The sequence below is a fragment of the Rosa rugosa genome, chromosome 7, assembly GCF_958449725.1.
Source record: "Rosa rugosa chromosome 7, drRosRugo1.1, whole genome shotgun sequence".
In the NCBI taxonomy this organism is placed as follows: Eukaryota; Viridiplantae; Streptophyta; class Magnoliopsida; order Rosales; family Rosaceae; genus Rosa; species Rosa rugosa.
Genome location: NC_084826.1, coordinates 23,477,685 through 23,483,684, shown reverse-complemented (window position 1 = coordinate 23,483,684; position 6,000 = coordinate 23,477,685).

Genomic DNA, 6,000 nt, shown 5'->3' with positions numbered 1-6,000 from the left:
GAACTAGTTCTAGATAAGGTGGAGCCATCTACTTCAGCTACCCCTAAGTTCTATAGCCAAGCAAGCCTGGAACATAAGTTTTGAATGATTTTATTAATGAACCTACATTTTCTACAAATTCCAAGAGGCAAATCCTTATGAGGAGGTACTAGCAATAGAGTGATCCAAGTTATCAACATGAATATTAGTAAGATTACAAAAGATAGATGCAGAAACTGCATCATAAATGAAAAATGCGACAATAAAAGATTGAAAATAAATCCTAGAATAGCTATAACTGGATGCAGTAATGCATCTGAAGACACACTGGATGTAATTCGGGCTATTTAAATAATTACTAATGGTATGACAGACCATAAGAGGCCAATCTTCCATCAAAGTAATCGGTGATATGACTAGCCAAGCATATTCCTTGTTTCTCGTATGCTGAAAAGAGAACAATCTTCCACCTATGTTACCGCTAGTATGACCGACCATAAAAGAGCAACCTTCTAACAGTGTAACTGGTGACATGACCATACATGCATCTTCCACGTAAAAAATACGCCAAATAGAGGATAATCTTCCACCTGAAAAATAGTACCACAACTCAATGACCCATATCCAAGCAATATAGGCCCAACCCAAACCCAGAGACCTAGTCCAAAACGAGGCCCGACCTGGATCCTAAGGACAAGCCTAGATCCAAACCCGACCCTCGAATCCCAGATCCAGACCCGACCCCATTCTCCAAGCCCATCTTGCCAACCCACGACGCAAACCAGAATCCAGGCCCAGTAATGAACCTGGATCCTAGCCCAAACCCCCCTCCAGACGCACCACCGCTTCCTCAGTCCAAGCTTTGTCACCGAACGCAGCCATACTCGCCTACATCCAATTCTAGCCAAGATCTGCGGTTGGTGCCTGCGCTTGCATAGCTCAGATAGGACCGAAGACCCTCTTAATCTGCAGCCACACTGTGCCGCCACATCCATCGTGCCACTTCTTTTCACCACCAAATTCGAAGGGTGCTTCCCCAAAACTCCTATGGCCGCGAAACTTGGAGCCCTGCCGCAGAAGATCTGGTCCCTCCCTCGCGATGCAGGCCTCCCAGGGCCTTCATATTCATGGAGGAAGATTCAGAGACGGACGAATCTACCCTAGCAGAGCGCTAGGTTTTTTTCCACAGATTTTTCAGTAGGGTATGAGTAAAGTACAACTAAACCTAACCCAAATAGTCTTATATATTTAAATATATGGTATACATAATAAATACTGGTCTCTTAATATATGCTCTCGCATGTATCAAATTTTTTTAAATAATAATGTTAACGTTAGTGACCGAGGGGGTCTCTAGTTAGCTTTAAATAGAGAGAGAGAGAGAGAGAGAGAACGACACAAGCGAAGTATAGTGGTTCGTTTCCCGCCTTAGCGGGAAACTACGTCCACTTGAATGTTGCACTATGTGTGTTTGGGCCTTGCGACCCAAGGGGATTACAAAAGATGTAATGGGATGTTGAGTAAGTGGGAAGGAATCTCCTTTTATAGGGAAAGGAGGCTCCCTCATTTACATTTTCTTAGATGTGGGACTCAAAGTTACTATCCTAGTCTAAAAAAGCATATTGTGGAGGCAACTTGGCAAGGCCGGAAATGTGGCTTCCCGGCGACGGATTTGTGACTTCCGGATACCGTAGCGTAGCTTGAACATAGGGCTACAAGATGCAAGTAGCGGTTGGGCCTCACCATGGCTTGTGGGTGTCCCAAAGAGGGTGTTACTTATGCTTGGTGAGATAGCAAATACTCCATATTGTTGGAGGTATGTACAAGTCCCCGAAGTCCCCGAGTAAGAGGAGCTTCTTGGTTGGGGAGTTATAAACATGAAGTTACCAAGCATAAGTAAGCGGGCGGCACGGAGCCCCTACAAGTCCCCGAACTCCGTAAGCAAGAAGGGACCCGTTTAATCCTGCACAATGAGATAAAAAAAAAGAAAACACGCATATGTAGAATGCTTGTTGTATTGGTTATTGTTCGTATTAATGGAATGCGAAAAGAATTCGATTAGTAGCGAACAACAAATGATAGAAGAATTCAATATTCCATTAATGTGTGTGAACATGTAAAATATTGGTAGTTGTATATGTGGATCTTATGGCCATATAACACGCACAATAGATAGTGGCAAGTGTAATGGGTGTCCATATAAAATTGTGGGAGTAGTCCCGATGACATCGTATGAAGCGTTTGTGAACTTGGGGCTTAAGTAAAACATGTTGGACATGATCGAGCAAGTTGGGTTGTTCGAGCAAGTTGGGTGTAGTTGAGTGTGTAGGCGTTGTGCGAGCATGCGAGGCGTGGCCCAAGTGCAAGTCATGGCCATACTCGATACCCATGCGAGTCGTAACCCGAGCAAATCGTTTATCCGAGCATGTTTTAATTAAGTCGTAAGTATCACAAGCTTCTAGATGCATGTCACATGAAAGTGCATTTAAGCATGTATGTGTGTAGCATGTACTTGTAGTAAAGTTGCCAATAACATTTTGTAGGCATGCTTAAGGGTCATGGAGACATGTATAGTCATGGCAAATGCTCTAATTGCAAGAGCGTAAGAGATAAGATATAGTGACTTATCTTATGCCGATTTGGAGCGAGTTGGAGTTTCGAATTGATATAAGTACCCAAATCAAGTTGGAGTTGTCCAAGCATGACACTCCACGTGATCGACTAATGATCGTCAATAATTTTCTCTGCCTCGTTTACATAAGAAGGTGTTCGGTTCGAGTGGTCGGGCCTCCTCAAAACAGAAATAAATATTAGCCCATAGTGTAATTAATAGAGAAGATATAATTGTAAGGAGTGTAAGGCTTAGATGGAGCAAATGGTAATTTGCTAAAGCTTCCCATCAATTTGATTATAACATGTAAATTTCATGATGTAGTTGATACAGTCATGATGCACAGGGACTAATATATGTGCTTAATTGAAGAGATTATGTCGTCATGCTCAATAATTTGTAGAAGACTTGGGGCCGTGGAACCGGAACAGGCTTCTATGTATATAAGTAAGCTGTTGATGGATACTAGTTGTATATGTGTGAATAATCAGTGTGTACTAATTGCATGTTACAAATCAAAGTTGTGTTTGACAAGGATTCACTCCAAGTGACCTAAATTACATGTATACCTCCACATGTATACATCACGTAATAATGAATAGCCAATCATGTAAGTTGTTATGAGGTCGGCGAAATGAAATGTGCATGAGCTAGCAGCCAAATTGTGTCATGTTGATACGTGGTACCATAGTAAACTAGCAACTCATTCACGACTAGGGATAAGCACAGGGCTTAGTATTATATAAAATAAGTTTCATGCATGCATGCTTTTGAGCTAAAAGAAATCAAGGCATATATAAATAACATATGGATGGGTACAGCCACTTGCAACTTAATTATGCCTCTTATTGCAGCATACCATGATGTGCAGCGGGATAAGTGTTTATGGAAAGTGCACAGGTAGACCAAGTGTCAAGTATGTCATGCCATTTGATAGGTGGCACTAGAGGCCTAGAGCTATGTATTATATTCACAAATATGGCTGTGTAGAATAGAGGCATGTGTTGTGCACAATTCTACGTGTATATATATCAATAGCAGATAGATTAAGAACAGAAGTATGCAGTGCTTGCATCAGTATGAAATATCAGTAAATGGGGAAGTAGAGATGGAGGGGAACTTAGCTTTAAAGTTGATGCTCGAATCAGGTGAGATTTGTTGATGAAATCTCTGTTCTCGGTGAAGAACACAAGCCTGGGTTTCTCGGAGAAAAGCTAGTGCTTAGTATTAATGGATGATGGAAGCATATATACCATGGAGTTTATACATGCTTCTGGGATGAGGGACTTCATCTATATATGGGTGTCCGGTTTAGCATCTGTCTGCGTTTACTGGCAATGTGTCTGGGCTCGGTGATTCCTCGATACCATGGTCTAGTTTGGGAGCATAAGCTTCAGATAATTGAATGGGTGTTTGTGGGAGAGCAAATATGGTGCCCAGAGAAGATAGACTGAACTTGGGTGCCCAGAGTAGATGATGATCGATGGTGGTGGCCGGCTTTCAGCAAAGTGAGAGAGATGGCCCAAGACTTGGTAGCGGTGTATTTCCAGGAGTGCTTGGCCAGCGGTGTTTTGGAACTCAGCGGTACTGCCCAGCGGAGCCTTGGCAGCGGTAGTGAGGCTGGCGGAGCGGAGCCTTTGACCGGCGGAGAGGAGCATTGGGCCGGCGGAGAGGAGCCTTTGGTCGGCGGTGCTTAAAGAACATGGGTTCTTGGCGGAGGTTTTGTTTAGTGGTTTCCGCTGATGGCACTTAGCAGAAGAAGCCCGGCGGTGCTGGGTTGCCGCTGATGTTGCTTTGTTGGAAAAAGCTTGGCGGTGCTGGGTTACCGCTGATGCTGCGTTTGACGCTAGCGGTTGGCGGGTACTTGCTCAACGGTGGTTGGTTGAGATTTGGCCAGCGAAGCTCGGCGGAGCTTTGGCCAATGGTGAAAGTAGGGGTGAAGCTCAGCGGTGATAATGGATTTCAGCGGAGTTCTGGAACTCAGCGGGCTTGGCATTCAGCGGAGTTCAACGGAGGGGGAGTTCGGCGGAGGAGGAGTTCGGCGGAGCGTAACTCAGCTAGCGGAGCCCGTTTGTGATGTCGACACGCTGCTTGTTAGCGGTGGCCTTTGGTTGGTCCGCCGGAGGGTTGGAGTGCAGCGGAGGAGGTCCGCTGACGGATATTGGCGGAAGGAGTGGAAGAATATGCCGCTGGATGTGCTTAGCGGAGGATTTCCTGGCGGAAGCTGTTGTCGGACTTGGCGGAGCTGCCAGGCCTGGCGGTGTCTACCCCAAGCGGTGAAACTCAGCGGAGAAGCTCGGCGGAGGTTGCCCAGCGGAAGATTTTCTCCGGCGAAGCCGCTGCTGCTGGCGGTACTCTGCTAGCGGAAGATGGTCTCGAGTCCTTGACGAAGTGCCGATGATGAAGGTTGGCGGTGCAAGACCTTCTGATCTTGTGGAGCTCGGCGGTGATGAAGGTTGCTGACAGAGAGCTGATGGTGACGAAGAGTTGGGTGCCCATAGTGAAGTTCTGGGTGTCCACAGTAAATAGGCACACCAATTTTTTTTTTGTCAGCGTTGACTTTTTTTGAGTTGGGCGTTGACCAGCCTTGACTGGCGTTGACCGACTTCGCCGGGCGTTGACCAAGCCCTAATTTGATGTTTACCGAAGTTCATGGTACGTGACGAAGCCATTGTGTTGGCTTCCCACAGACGGCGCCAATGTTAACGTTAGTGACCGAGGGGGTCTCTAGTTAGCTTTAAATAGAGAGAGAGAGAGAGAGAGAGAGAGAGAGAGAGAGAGAGAGAGAGAGAGAGAGAGAGAGAGAGAGAGAGAGAGAGAGAGAGAGAGAGAGAGAGCGAGAGAGAGAGAGAGAGAGAGCGACACAAGCGAAGTATAGTGGTTCGTTTCCCGCCTTAGCGGGAAACTACGTCCACTTGAATGTTGCACTATGTGTGTTTGGGCCTTGCGACCCAAGGGGATTACAAAAGATGTAATGGGATGTTGAGTAAGTGGGAAGAAGTCTTCTTTTATTGGGAAAGGAGGCTCCCTCATTTACATTTTCTTAGATGTGGGACTCAAAGTTACTATTCTAGTCTACAAAAGCATATTGTGGAGGCAACTTGGCAAGGCGGCGATGGATTTATGACTTCCGGATACCGTAGCGTAGCTTGAACATAGGGCTACAAGATGCAAGTAGCGGTTGGGCCTCACCATGGCTTGTGGGTGTCCCAAAGAGGGTGTTACTTATGCTTGGTGAGATAGCAAATACTCCATATTGTTGGAGGTATGTACAAATAATAAGGACCAATGACATATAATGTGCCACTTTTACTAATTATATTTATCTTTGGGCCATCTAATCTTTTTATCCCTCATAAAGTCACCAAAATAAAAGAAATATTATAAAAATGCCACCACATTTTTAATTT